This window comes from Ambystoma mexicanum, chromosome 2q (genome assembly GCF_040938575.1).
Source record: "Ambystoma mexicanum isolate Mex_15411 chromosome 2q, UKY_AmexF1_1, whole genome shotgun sequence".
Classification (NCBI taxonomy): Eukaryota; Metazoa; Chordata; class Amphibia; order Caudata; family Ambystomatidae; genus Ambystoma; species Ambystoma mexicanum.
Window position 1 is genome coordinate 638,236,834 of NC_090924.1, and position 15,795 is coordinate 638,252,628.

The 15,795-nt window shown below is 45.0% G+C and overlaps 1 protein-coding gene across 3 annotated transcripts in view; it reads left to right on the plus strand.

The window, feature by feature from the left end:
- DEXI (Dexi homolog) overlaps positions 1-15,795 on the plus strand; it is a 272,427-nt gene that overhangs the window by 242,467 nt on the left and 14,165 nt on the right. Inside the window, exon 3 of one of the 3 annotated variants that reach the window (XR_011303286.1) lies at positions 6,195-7,586. The exons of 1 other annotated variant lie outside the window; for it this stretch is intronic. The gene's annotated coding sequence lies outside the window, so the exon portion shown is untranslated. Of the gene's footprint in view, positions 1-6,194; positions 7,587-15,795 lie in introns of those variants that run through there. One more of the 3 variants, XR_011303287.1, reaches the window with a different exon arrangement.

Genomic DNA, 15,795 nt, shown 5'->3' on the forward strand with positions numbered 1-15,795 from the left:
CCCCTGTGAGTGAACAAACAAATACGGAAAAGTTACTATTAATGCCAATGAGAGAGTGCCAACCCACCATAGAGGCAGCCACTGGTAACATGATGCGCACCTATGTGTATGTCCCTTTATCCCGAATTGAATTAATGCATATCACTAAGTCCATCCCCGACCCCCGTATAGACCCGGCAGGATTCTACAAAGAAGTAGGAAAGTTATTCAGACCAGGGTTATTTACCGTAGAGGATGTAGATAACATATTGTTAGCCATTGTCCCAGAAGAAATATGGACCCCCTTTCGTGCCAAAGACAATGAAACAATAAAATGGAAAGATGTAATGGATGCGAGCAAAAATAGAAAACTGCATGAGGAATATCCTGAACCCCTAAGGGGGCATGGCATGGCAGTCCTGAGGGCTCTAGAAAAGGTGTTACCCCCATTTGATGTGAATGTGGAGAAACTGTCCGCTGTGATACAGGGTGCAAGTGAGGAGGTAGCACAGTACTTTCTGCGTTATGAAGCAGCATTCAAAGCGCACAGTGGGCTAGAGATAGGGTCTGAAACGGGCCAACGGTACTTTGCCACAAACTTTGTAGAGGGGCTCCACGGGCCAATTCAGGAGAACATTAGGAGGGCAGAAAGTACATGGATGACTAGGAACCCCCGGGATCTCCTCGAAATGGCTAGGTATTACGAAAGAGGGGAAAGAGTGAAGGGACAACAAAAGGCACGACAAGAGAAGGATTTAAAAACCAAAGTGTTGATGCAACAGTTGCATCAAGGGCCCCAAGGCAGGTATAACTACAATTATAACGGCCCGTCACAGGGCTATAGTAGCAACATGATAGGGGGCCAAGGGACAGGAAGAGGTACAGTGCAAGAAGGTGCGCTATATGGGAGGAGGGATGGGCTACCCCAAGATGTATGTGCCTTCTGCAAGAGACCCGGACACTGGAAATCCCAGTGTCCCCAGAGTGGTGGGAGAGGAAGGGGCGTACGGCCCCCTTCACAGACAACATTTGCCCCAGGAAATAGGACTGGTGGGTACGGCAACCAAGACAATAGAATGTTTAAACCCCCTCAACCCAATGCCTTTGACGGGCAAGCAAGAGGGGATGTTCCCTGGCCGGCCCCGCCTCCCCCCAATCTACTGTATCAGCCACAACAAACGACACAAGTACAAGGTGTATGCCAGGGTGAAGAATGTGGAGAAGGGGTATACTATAACGTTGATTTTCAGGATAACACAAGCGATATGTCCTGAGGATGCCGGAATGAGATAGCGGGAGTGGTGCAGGTTCCTATAGACCAAAGGGGGCCTTATGCCTCTATTAGGATCGGCCCCCACCGAAACTTGAGATGTCTGGTAGACACGGGAGCTGGAAACAGGCACACCTGATTATACTAAGAGATTTTGCCTTTTTGTTGATGAACAGGAAGGTTGCGCTGTGTCAGTCTTGACACAGGAACAAGGGGGTAAACAGAGACCATGTGCATATTTTTCTAGCACTCTGGACTCAGTAGCTCGAGGCCTACCCCCATGCATGAGAGCAGTAGCTGCAGCAGCGACAGCCCTAAAACAAAGTGCAGGTATCATCCTAGGGAGTGAAGTAACAGTAAAGGTTCCACATACGGTAGATGTTCTTCTGAATAGAGTGCATACACAGCATTTGACTACAGCTAGACTCACACAGTATGAGATGATCCTGTTTGCCAGTAATGTAAAAATTGAACGGTGTAACACTTTGAATCCAGCGACACTGCTTCCTTTGCCCACCTCACCTGATGACATTAGGCATGATTGTGTGATTCAAATGGAAGAACACACTAAGGGTAGAGCAGACCTGCAAGACACCCCGCTGGTTGATAATGAGGGTATATTATTCTGTGATGGTTCCTGTTTCAAACTGCCAAATGGGGAGACAACAGCAGGGTATGCAGTAACTACAGGGGAACGGTTGATTGAGAGTGGGAAAGTGTGTGAAAAATCGGCCCAGGCAGCAGAATTAATTGCGCTAACGAGAGCATTAGTGTTAAGCAGCGGTATGAAAGTGACAATTTATACTGATTCAGCCTACGCTCATGGGGTGGTTTCCAGTTTTGGTAAACTCTGGGGAGAGCGTGGGTTTTTAACCTCCCAAGGTGATACTATTAAACATGCCCGATTGATTGCTGAATTATTGCAAGCCCTTACGCTGCCCAAAATGGTGGCCGTAGTGAAGTGCTCAGCGCATAAAAAAACACTGGATTATGTCACGCAGGGAAATTCTTTGGCTGACCAGATGGCTAAACTAGCTGCCACAAGGGACACTCGGTGGGAAGCCCGACAGCTCATAGTGGGGAGGGATGTGACTATGGAAGGGACGAAGGAGCGCGTAAAGGAAATCCAAGCAGATGCAACCATTGAAGAAAGACTATCTTGGCACAAGGATGATCAATACGAGGAGACGGTAGATGGGCTATGGGCACATACCAATACGAATACTTGGGTACTACCTGACGCATACTTACCTGTGATAGTGAGCGTGGCTCATGGTCCAACCCACGTTAACGCAAGAACTATGGAAGAAGTTTTAAGTACTGTGTGGTACAACAAAAGATTGGGAATGTATTGTCGCCAATGGGCAAAACAATGTGAAATATGTGTTTTATATAATGTGGGGAAAGGTGTACCAGCCCCGGCAGGCCACAGTAAGTTACCCACCTGCCCTTTTGAGGTGGTGTATATGGACTTTATACAGCTGGAGCCTGTAAATAAACATTCCTACTGTTTGGTGATGACATGTGGGTTCTCAGGATGGGTGGAAGCATATCCCCTGCGGGACAATAGTGCCACCTCCACAGCACAATGCAGATTGAAACACTGGATGCCCTTGACTGAAATGGCCGGATGCATTGTCTATTGCATTATTGAGTATGCGTACTATGCCTAAGCGTACACATGGTTTATCTCCTTTCGAAATTGTTATGGGGCGCCCACCAAGTATTGGGACCCCCATATCACCTAAGAGATTGTCTGAGCAAGCATGGCCTGCATTACAACAGTACTGTATTGGGTTAACTAATAGACTGATTTCTATTAATGCACAGGTGAACGCAGTAGCTCCATCTCCTCTGATAGGAGAAGGTCACGACGTGCAGCCCGGTGACTGGGTTGTTATAAAAGCCTTCGATCGCACCAGCGGACTGCAACCCAGATGGAGAGGCCCGTTTCAGGTGCTCCTCGCAACACAAACTGCGGTAAAAGTTGATGGCAAATCGCACTGGTACCACGTGAATCCAGAAAAGGGAACCAACCAACCCCAGGTTGCAACAGTACTGCCAGACGCCATTAGTAGGTGTGCCCATCGTCTCCGATCCCGTGACGTGTATGTGCCAAGCAACGTGTAAGGACACTGTTTTGAACTTTGATCATTAGGGAGATGAACATTTGGACTCTCTTGTTGGTTTTAGCAGAATTGTGCCTTACTGAAGACGACGGGCTTGTAGCCTGAAGGGCCTTCGGCGTTCCCCTCCTGGGACAGGCACTACGAGACGTGGGACAGATCGGATGAAGGTTTTCAGTGAGACCTACCACTATTAGAGTAATAAGGACACTGGTGCTTTAAATAGGGGATATTGCTATATCGCTAGGTTGCAACTGATATACGCTGTATACTGAGCCATATACTGAACTATGTCTACACCCGTGTATGCTGGTTTAGTCCCTGAACGGATAAGTGTATGCTCCTCAAACACAGAAGGTAAGAGGAAAATACCAGTTTGTACCACAAGAGGCAAAATTTTGTTTTCTGTATGCACGATAGTAGTACTAATAGCATTTGCCATAATATTCTGGTATCTGGAACATCCATCTAGATATGAATTAAAGAACCTGTTGCCCGAGTCAAATGAAACAGGGAGAACAGATTGGGTCAAGAGCAGGAATCGAGATGCCTATGACCAACACGACCCGGAAGACTATGCTAAAAATGAATACGTGAAGATAATAAACACAACATATGGGGTAGTGAATAAAACTGATTGCTGGATCTGCACCCACATGCCCCGACATAGCAGTGAAGGCATCCCAGTGTACGCATCGCCAGTTACTGAGGATGCCGGGTGTACATTAATTTACATGAGAATAGTGTCAGCACAGCAATACATGATACCAAATACCGCTTGTTATGTTAGAGGAGAGAACAAAACCCTTCTAAAGGAAAAGATACGCTATAAAATCAAAACTGAGGGAATCGGGCTTGCACCTGCTATGGTACAGATAGTAAGAGAACCTCCTCCCCCTATCACCATCACACAAGAGTTTAGGCCAAAGAATATATGTTTTAAGAGGAGCGCAAGAGGTAATCAAAGAATGATCTCGGGGTGCAGTCAAATGGTGAATCTAAATAACTACACGAAGGGATTGTTACAGATTGAAGGACATGCCTACGTCTGTAACAAGAGGGCTTATTTGTGGTTAGCCAAAGATTTTGTTGGGGTATGTTACATAGCCAGAATAATGCCGGCTGTGATGGTATATGCCCCGTCTACTCTGCATAAAGAAATACACAGCAGAAATAAACGAGCAGTAAACCCAAAAATTCCTACGTATCAACCTACAGGATGGGAAACGTTTATAGATCTGATGGGGGTCCTGGTTCCTCCAGCGGGCATCTTTATGAACAGTCAAGAAATCCAAAAGCTAAACAGGGCCCTTGAGTTCGTAATCGAAGAATCTGCAGACCTAATGGAAAACATCACTTATGAAATGAAAGCAATTCGGCTAGTGGCTCTCCAAAATAGGTATGTCTTAGACATACTCACTGCAGAAAGGGGCGGAGTCTGTTTTTTGGTGGGATCCCAATGCTGTGTTTACATACCAGAAGGGAGTACAGGAATCCTGGATGGAGTAAACAAACTGCATAAAGTGGCGGATAGCATCCACCAGGAGGAAGGGTCAGGAGATAGCTGGTGGATGAAGCTCCTGAAAGAAATTGGATGGCAACTTCTTACGCCTATACTGGTTCTAGCGGCAATAGTTGTAGGAATTTGTCTCTGCATCCAATGTTTCCCGGTATGTGTGTCGTGCTGTGTTTCCATGTGTTCTTCCAGCATAACGCGCCTAAATCCAATGGATAAAAGCCATGTACAACAGGAATTTTTTGACATGGGAGGCCTGGAGAAGATTATGGTACATACAGTATGTGATGATGTTGCTTTCCTGCCATCTGCTTATGCTAGGACTGTTTAGATTGATGCTCAAGTGTGAGCAAAGGGTGGATTGAAGGTACGCATACATATGTAATGTTGTGCTCACACTTGGAGTTTGTACTAATCACCATATGTGTTAAAAGAATGTACCCTTTGTTAAAAGAAGAGGCATTCTCTTTATACAGCGGCGTTTAAGACCTGCTGACCTGGCAAGAACTTGTTTTAACAGAAGAATTGTGTTTGGTCACTGTATGTCGAAGCATGTTGAGCCTGCTAAAACTATCTGCAGATTACGGGTGGGGAAGGAATGAGTAAGCACAGCCTCGTGCACAGAGATAAGGACACAGAAGGGCACGAGAGAGAGCGAATAACAGATAACAGGAAACCACAATAGCAGATGTTGAACTGTTGACCGTTGATGCAAAGTCATGACTGGGAGGAACCGCCTTGTGGTGGACATAATCTATGTGCAGCAATGTATGACAATGTAAAACAGATGGGTATAAAAGGACCACGATGTGCAGGGCAAAGGGCGGCACTTTGACGACTTGCTTTGCGAGACGGTTGAACTTGTGGCCCATTCGCGAATGCTTGTGTGTTAATAAAGCAATGTTTACTCAACTCTTTTCTGTTTGAGTTTTCATAGGGTCCCTTTTGTACTGGTTTTGGCGACGGCGAGAAATCGCACCCACACTCCTGCAACTTCCTGTCCTAAGTGGGCGATCTCCATTTGTTTCTGGGACTGTTTGAGAACCACCTACAGCATGGTGCTCCTCTGTTAAGCAGTCCTTACATTTCTAGGACTAACTCATTCTTTTTGTTTTTTAAACAAAAATAAGTTAGCAAGTAGTAATGAAATGTGAAGACTACACCCCAATGAAGGTGCCTAGGGTTGCCCAAAAGAATTGTTAAGTAAAATATGACTAGCCCAATAAAAATATCTTCCTTTCAATATCACTTACTTGCTTCAGAAACTATGGATGATTAATGTGTTCTATTTTGTTCCAATCAGGTTCCAGCAGTTTTGCACTGGCTTAGGCGAAAATTTGAAGCGGAAGAGCACCAGAGAACAAGAAGAGACGTTTCAACGGCAAACTGGGGAAATGTTGCCAACCCAAATGTTCAAGGACTGTTCTACATACGTTCTTCCAGTGGCTTCTCGGGACCTGTGTGGTGGTGTTCCCTAGTGTTGCTCTCTAGCTCGAAGCTTTGCTGTATTTTATCAAGTGAAGGCTTCCTTAAGACAAAGTATTAAGTATTCATCATAATAAGGCAGTTGATGCCTACTACCACATTTTGATTTAGCTAGATTTCTATCTTCCCAAAACCTCCAGCTTTACCGTATCTGGGTGGGGGTGGAGGGGTGTCCCAGGTGAAAATGTGACAAGTAGAACCAGCAAGCAAGAAGTCGAGCTGAAATAAGAAAGTACAAACCTGAATTAAAATGTTCAAATACTTTTCAGCATAAGTTCTTCTAGTGGGTTGTACTTTTTTCCTTCCAGCACCAGGCTTTGTTGTATTTCAACAAGTGGGATATTCCTTTAGACACAGAACTGCCCTTTAGCATTCATAACATGGCAGTTGTGCTCAATGCCCTATTTTACTTTAACCGGCTTTTTGTCTTCCCAGAATGGACTCTCAATGTTAACTGTACAGGACTGTATGTGCTAATACAATTAACTACTGATGTTTCCGAGAATGCTGCTTTTATCTTATGCTGTTTTACGAAATGTAAAGTCATTTCTCGCTTTTGAGTAATGCCATCTAGTTTCATCTCTAGCCATTCATTTAAACAAATTAGTCATTGGCATTTCACTTTTAGGTCAACAATTGAAGAATCTATACACACAGAATATAAATATTACTTAGTGAACCATGCATTGCAATCTCCATTTTATTAAATTGTTTGCTTACATGCCAAATGTTCAATTGAACATTGTAAAACAATATACTGAAAACTGTCCTCCTTAAATAAATTGGAACATGTACGAAAAACCGTGGACCTAGGTCTTCATTTTTGCATTTGCAATATGGTTATTTTGAGGCATTTCATTGTTTGTGTATTTATTTTATTTTGAAAACGTTTTTCTTGTATGTGGATGTAGTCATCAATTCAGTATTTTTATCGCATCTGTTTAACAAGTTGGTGTTTTTCTTGTCCCTTTTTTGTATCCTGGCATGTGGTAAGATTTTTCTGACCTTATTAGCCTTTTTGTACGATTTTTGTTTCTAAGAAATATTAAGTGTAACTGTCAAAATATAAACACTGTACACGTTTTTCTTAAATTCCGTTCTCTTTGTTATATTGTATCATCACCATTATGGTGAGTTTTAAAACGGCAAGAAATAATCTCTTCTGTGTAATGCAAGATTAGAATTGGCCATTAAAACAATAACCACATACACATTTTGCACTCATTAGGAATTGTCCGTGTGTTGTAGTTGACATCCTTGCAATTGGAGTTTTGGGGCATGTTTAGCAAACCCCTCAAATATTATGATTTGCTTAAAAATGGAAGAACAGAATCCCTTCTCCCATGGAATCTTGGACTAGAGTGCTTCCTAGAACAAATCCTGGATAAAAGTATGAACCCATTTTCTCTGTGTTTAACCTGGTATGGAGGCCAGCAAGCTTTTAATAGGTGCATCCAACAGACTCTGCATTGTACGCATACTTTAAAGATGAAGGATTTGGGGGCAGGGGTTTGAAGAGAAATAATTTTTTAGACTGTAATTTGAAACCCAAAAGGGGAACAAACCAGAAGACTCTCATGCCTTTATGCATTAAAATGTTTTTCAGCCTGTTGACACGATAAGCTGTTTAGGCGCCAAAAAATGGGTTTTGTGATGTTTCATGCCATTTTAACTACGCGCCTTCTAATATGATACTAGTAGTGCAGTGGCATGAGTTGCCACTAACCTTTTGTCGCAATGTTCACAAATGTAAACGAGAAATTTAACACCAAATAAATAGGTATTTTGCCCGTAACCATGGCACAACACAGACCCTGCACTCGTAAATATACTCACAGCACAGATCTACCAGCAACATACCTCAAGACAGGTGATGTGTCCATAATTGTGCCTGCACACAGTTCTTGTGCCTACAACCATGTCACAACACAGATTGCATGCCAGCAATCCTGCCTCAATGCATCATAACGTGATTAATTCCTATACAAATAGCGCTATTATTCTTGCCCTAATATTGGGGGATCTCCAGAAATCAACTGACTGCAATCATTGCTACACGCATAATGTTTCTCCTGCTCTCACGTACTCTCCAGACTACCTGTCCGCACCCTTCCACTACATGCACTACTCTACATTGCACAACACCCCTGCCTTTTAGAATGCTGCCATCCCCCACAATACAATAAAAATGTGGTCTGGCTGCAGACATAATGTCTTCTCGCATACTCTCCAGATTTACTCTCTGCACCCGTCGACATGCATGCTCGACATGGGTGACATACACTCATTCTTGAACTCTTCGAACTTCCCATACCTGGACTTTCAGCCCCTGAATGGCGTTCAACCTACAGCACGTTGGGACCACACCAATGGTGAATGACACCATACAAAGGACAATTGCATTACATTGCTTTAAATGTGATTTTTGTAATAGTTTCTGTGATTGAAGAAATATGCATGTAATCGCTTTGAAGAAGAAATAATATTTTCTTCTTTTGATGGAGTCTCGCATCCTGGCAGGGAAACACCTTCAGCTATGATTAGTAATGTTATGAAGTGGCAGAGCCCCGCTAAGCCTATGAATGGTTGGAATACAGAAGTGGTGCAGGGTGTGTGTTGTGCAAAGTGTGAACCTGTCTAGAACAAGTCTGCGCCTTAATTAACAATGAGGCAAAACTGGTTTAGGAAATAGCTGACCCTCAGAACAGGGCTCCGCCTCCTATAAAGATAAGAAACTTGAGGTGCCAGAGTGAGACATTGCCACCCTTTCAACATGGAAAGGATGGTACGTGGCTTTCGTAACCAAGAGCAGCGAGTGCTTGCATATAGCCATGTCAGCTCTCTAACCCACCTCAAGCGAAGAAAATGTCACGTGACAAGGAAAGGTGGAGGTGTGCATGTGAGAAGTGGGACTCCAGGTTTAAAGGGCGTTCCAGTGGAAGTGGTCATTTCTAAACGAATCCAGACGTTGCCTTTGTCTAAAACCCTCTGACCGACTCCTACATTTTTCCAAGGGGTTGTGTACCTTTCTGTTGGGGGAGGGGGGTTCTGAGGGGGGGGGGGGAGGGAGTTCTCTGCCTGCTTCTGGGCAGATGAAAGAAAATAAACTATGTCGCCAGCTGCTACTAGAAACCGAGCGTTACGTTTTGTTTTGCATTGGCAGTTTTGGTGTCTTGACTCTGATCATAATGCCGAGCTTATTACCAGGTCGCAGTCCTCTTTGGCTTTTATTACTTTTGTGGCGATATCTTATATGTGCCCAAATATGTTTAAAATGTATATCTTTGCCCAGAATCTGCACCCTAAGTGCTTATTGCGACTGCAGCAATAATAGACACGTTTTCTCCTAAAAAGGCACTATTGTGGGGCTGCGCTTCTGGATCCAGAAGCGCAAACCCACAATAGTGCCTTTTTAGGAGAAAACACACACACAGTATCGAAATCTGGAGAGGAAGAGACCTATTAAACACCCGTGGGGTTTGGTTGGAGGGCTGCCCATAAGGTTGGTGTCTTATCTTGTGCTTAAAGCCATTTTCGTTTCAAATGTAGCAGCGATAGACGCACTCTGGGGGGTGGAAAGAAATGAAACTATGACACTGAATACATTTTTTTTATTGTATGAATGTGCTCATATAAGTAAACTTCATAAACTGAATAATAAATGAACTGGGGATGAAATCTTAATGTTATTAGAAAGGCTCCTTAGTTATGAGTTTGTGGAAACCAATTTAACTGGGGAAGACAATTTACAAATCGGTCAAGCATTGTCTGCTGAATAGTATCTTTCCTATATAGGACAGCTATTTAAAAGAGTTAACCTTGAAGGACTGATAACCGACTTTTATACTCTGATGGGACGTGCTTATAAGCAGGGTTTTCCCTAAAGTAAGTTTAGGGAATCTTGTTCTCCAATTAAGGGGACACCAGCTTGTTTTATGTTTATTCACCGTCGCCAAGACGCTTGCAAGAATCTAGAAAATGAAATCCCGAACACAGGATGAAAAGGTTTCCATGTGAAATTAGCACACAAGCCGCTTCAGAGCAATGGGGGGTATTTCTTGATTGGTATGAGGAAGCTTCCAAACGTCTCTGGGAGACGCAAGGCGCGAGTTAGGGGTCTAAAAGAATAAAATTAAAAACTGAAAAAAGAGGTAATAAACCGAAGGTTTGTAGCGTCATCTATGCTGCTGTTACCCATCACTTCCAATTTCCCTTAATGAACCAAAGAAGAAAATCAGTAAGGGGATGAGATAACAGAAGATATTGGTGATTTCTTTAGCAATGCCACCATTTCAAACCAACCTGCAGAACAAGTGTTTACATTCCAGCAGTGAAACCTCCATCCTTGCCCTAAGAAGCAGAGTTTCAAGCAGCATCTATGTGCCAGCAATTAGCAGCTGCCCACTCCAACGTATACCCTGTGAGGGGTCGGAAGAATGAGGCAGACACAAGAATGGCCTTTTGGTTGCTACAGACTTTTATTTAAAGTAAAAGTGAGTTGGGGAAACTCCTACCTTGCCCTAAAGCGAAGAGCGGTGCCCTACCTTAACCAACACTATAAGTGTTTGTCAGGATGTCAAATCAGTGTCCACCATCCTATGTCCAAAACCTATTTCCGTGCCTTATACTCAAAACTAAGAATAATGTGAGAAAGGGGTTTCTCTTCAACTTTTGTAGAAAATAAAGTTCCAAAAATTGTGTGCTCAAAAGAAGATCCAAACCCAAAGTTCATGATTCTCCCTCCTCCCGATAGTTACCAAAGTCTCAATGTCCTTTATACCAGGTGGGAGGATTCCCTTCCCCTGGTTAGTTTCTGCACGGTCGCTTCGAGTCTGTCATGTACTGCGGCTGTGAATAATAGTGAGGATGCTAGTTTCTTTATAGGTGTGGCGCCCAAGACTAGCACTGATAAACTTGCCAAGGCTTTTCTCAAATGTAATTTATACAAATGTCTCTTAATGCAGTTCTCCCCAGTCTTCCTGAGCCAACCACAGCACCAGGGTAGTGTCTTCCTTACCCTGGTCTTTCCACTGCTTCCATTACTACTTCCACTCCTTTCTAGGTGCCCCTGCATCTCCCCCCCGCCCATCCACGTACATTGTTTCTTGGTCTGTAATGATCTTGGATCTTCACGGACGCCTGTGGTCTGCCGTGGGGTTTTTCCTTTTTTTCTTTTGATCCTTTGAGCAGTGACCACTACTCACTAGTTTCCGTGAGTGGTCCTTCTCCACTAGACCATCTCGGCAGCAGCTCTCTCCCTTCTCGGCTCACTGGTCTACCCTTATGCTTCTTCAGGGCAGTCTCTCGTTTCTCCAGAGAAGGTTAGACTCTTTGTCCAGTCCTTTGCAGGGGGATTTCCTGGGCTTCCTCCAGTCCTTGGTTCTTCGGCAGGGTGCAGAGGTTCCCCCTTTCTTTTGCGGAGTCTCTGGTTCACAGCCCCATCTCCTGCAGCACAGCCTCCTTGCACCTCCAAGGAGGAATAGAGGACACTTCCTGGTTTCCTTCCTCTATTTCTTCTCCCCTTGTATCAATGAGCAACTACCAACAACTAGACTGCTCTAGACTGTTCCCAGGAGTGCTTTTCCTGCCTCACCGCCTCCTCTTCGTCTTAGTACTTGTTTCAAGTCTAAACCGCTCTTGTTTGTTCTGCGCGGCTTTCTGTATTACTTTGTGTATCTTCCTCATCCCAGTAGGGAATATTGTGCTGTGCCCAGAAATACAGGAGGTGGATGATTGGTATATAGTGTGAGTATATCTATTTTCTCTGTGAATATTAGCCATGGAGGGGGCTTCCACCATCAAAAAAAGGGGTGACATCTGACGATTCGTCGCAACCCCTTGTGACAACCTGACTGCTTCTGCTATAACTATTAGTCCCTCTTTTGCCTCTCGCTGTCGAGCAATTTTAAGGCAGCTGGCAGGAGTCAACGTAGATGGAGCAGGTCATTTGATAAAGATTCCTTACCTGTAAGGTAACTTACAAAAAACCTCTGACACACTTTAATGGTTCTTCCCAAATTTCTTAAAGACTTGCACACCTTTGGGTGGCGCTAGAGAGCCTGACCAGCTCCCCTTGAGCTCTGTCGCACCTCAGAAGCTGAATGCTGATATCCTGTTAAATCTTTGACCCCTGAGAGATGAAGGAATACATGATGAGCCCAAGAGGGTTTGGTACACAAACTTTGGCGCTCCTGTGAGGATTGGAGCCTTCCGTGGTCTGTTTGCCCTGTGTTGCTCTCAGTGTGAGCCTACAGTGCCAAGCCTGTGATGCTGTGCATGGGGACTGTGGGATCAAAAGACGCTGCAGTGTCTAGTCCCAGGCACTGGGATTGGAGGCTTCGGAACAGGGAGGACCAGCGTTTTGGTGCGGCCTGCCGGGGGCCTGCATCCTGTTAAAAGGACGGAACAGCAGTGGAGTAGAGGAGCAGAAACCACATGCTCTGAATAAGGGAGGCAGAGCCAGAAAAACTGAAATAAAGGACGGGGGCTGATTGCAGCTTCCAGGACTTTCAGCGGGGCAGCTGTGAGGGGAAGAGTGGCGGTGGATGGCCGATGCCCACCCCCTTCTCCTGCATGGGCGCCTCCGGTCCGGCCACTCCAATTTGAGAGTTCCTTCCCCCGTGCCCCTCCCTCTTGAGTCCCTCAGCTTGCCTCTTGCTTCTGGACTCTGTCTCCTGCACGTTCACAGCTCTGCAGTAAAGCTCACATGGGAAAAACGTAACCTCCTGCACGTCTTCTGCTGCGCAGCCTCTGAACTTCATATTTTGGGAGAACGGGACTCTCAGAACTTGCCGGTGAATTCTGCTGTCTCCACGTTCCAGCATCCTTCTTTCCTTCTTGTGCTCCCACTTCTTTGTTATTTGCCAGCCTCGTGGTTCTTCTCTACTTCTACTACTACACCCTGCCTTCCAGCTCCTTCTACTCCTCCTTTCCTGAGGGTGCCTTTTATGCCTCCCAGCTTCAGTAACAATGTTCACAGTGGGCTGTTAAGCTCAATTGCTGCACTTCTGCAAAGGCCTCTAGCCTTAATTCCCTGGCTACTGCATATGCATGCCTCTTCCTCGTTCCAGTACTTCTGGGACTTGTAATCCCCTTCAATAAAGTTAGGTTTTTCCACTAATGCAGTTTGGCAAATAGCTATCAAAGGTGTGGAATTACAGGGAAAGTTAAATAGGGGGTTGTTCCCCCCCCCCATGTGATCCTCCCTCAATACACCACCCCCAGGGTCGGGACCATCAAAGCTTCCGCCTTTGCCTGGCCACATGAGGAGGGTCACAGACCAGGTTTTTGGGGGGGATGGGGGAGGATCCGCACGGATTTATCACATCGGTTGCAATGGAAGGGGGGCGTGGGACCTAGTAATAATAATAATAATAATAATTTGGCACTTATATAGCGCTACGAACCCTCAGGTATCTGAGCGCTGCAAGGGCGAGTGGTGCAGGGATATGCACAGATGGGGAGAGCATAAATGGATGTGGTCTCGCTAGACTCCTAGTGGAGGAAGAGGGGACACGATACACGTTGCGGCATGAGATCTGCGATAAGCTACATGTACGGTCAGGCCTACGTCCACCATACATTGGGGGGGGGACACAATGGGACACTGGAGAGGTGGGTTCCGAGGCAGGGATGGACCAGGAATAACTCTGTAGGAAAGTATAGGAGGGGGGGGGGTGGGAGACTAAGGAGGTAGGGTCCTACGATGTGATGTTGATTCCTATGATGTTACCGTTTATAATGCTAACATGAATGCGTGTATTCGTACTGATGGACGATGATCCAATCCTTGACATTGCAACGTGTTGTATGATTTTGAAAAAAAAGTATTAATGTATTTTTGAAAAAAGTACTTGCACTTCCTGGTCAAAACGGAATCAATGTTTGCTGTGATGTCAGCAGACGTGTGCCAGCACCTGGTGCAACAAAGTGGTTAGTCTGCTGATAATCTAGGCGTGGGTGGTGAATTGGTGCAGGCCAGGGAAAATCTGATGACCAGTATACCTGTGGTGTGGCTGAAGAAAATGGATTAGGCAAAAAATGAATAACTGTAAACGGAAGATGAATATCCAGACGATTACTTGGATTGGTTGAAGAACGTCTTTATTCGGTGTTCAGGTATTAATAAAACACAGACAATGGACACGAGAACGTGGCTGCAGCATTTGGTCAAGGTTTTTACTAATGTTGCAACAACAATTAAAGGTGACGTGTTGGATGGCAAACAAAACCATTACTGGAATTAATGGTAATGAGTGTGTCATGGGGAGAACAAAAACATGAGGTTAATGAATTTAAGCGAATGGTGCTTTAATTGTAGAGTTGTGTGGCAAGCCAGAAGTAGGATTCGGGTTCTGGTACATCATGTTCATGGATTTTTATCATCTTTTACAATTAGTCTGACCTCCTGGCCAGCTTCAAAGGAAATGACGAACAAAAACAATTAAACTCAACTCAAAGTGCCAAGTTCCCTATTCTAAAACTCAAATGTCCAATGAATGGATATTTTTGTCAGGATGAATCAAAATAAAAAGTCCCTTTCCCAAATCCTGTACTAGCCGACCACATTTATAGAAAAACGAATACATATACATCTAAAGGGCTCCACAACTAAAAAGATGCTTGACTGCTTCTGTACCAGGTTTTGTCCCCTGGATTGAAGGTTCTTCAGGTGCCACTGTAATGGTTAAATGTTCCAAATGTAGTCCCTAATACAATATTTCAGTCTGTTGATCCTGACGCCTCAGGGTGCCATTTTCAGTTGCTAACCCCACCACAAAGTGTTTCTGTTCACCTCCAGGGGTTCACACATTCTTTCACACCACTCCGGGTATTTGTTATTTTTCTCTTTCATCCCTGTTCTAGGGTGTCTTCAGACTCTCTCCCCCTCTTTTGGGGTCTCTTGACTCTTCTTACACTCTTATGGGGATTCTTCACTCAGAAAAAAGACGATACATCTCTTGCGTGACTCAACACTGGGCTCGCCCCTTCTCACCCTCCAGGAGTAGTCGGGCTGCCCACAGTCACTTTTTGACTGGGAAACTTTAGGTTGCATAGCCCCTTCCACAGGCTAGCATGGCTGCTTTTCCCTTTTGGGTTCAGCTGGCCTCTCTCGGGCTTCTCTCTTCAGCACAGCATAGCAGGCTAGCTACTAGGCACAAGGCAGCCTTCTCCAGCATCTGCTGAAGTTTTTCGGCCAAAACGAAGAGGGACCACTACAGACAGTTGGTGGCATGGTTGAAGGAGGACGGGGGCCCTGGCGTGGCCTCAGAGCATGCTCAGCCGAAGCCCAGATTGGGCTGCACTCCAGAACACTCTCCACCTGGTAAGAGATCCAGATGAGCTGAGGAGGTACCCCTGGAGGGCTCCAGTAAAGCCAAGCGCCAGGTAGTTGGTCCAGCTAGAGATGTCGCTGATGT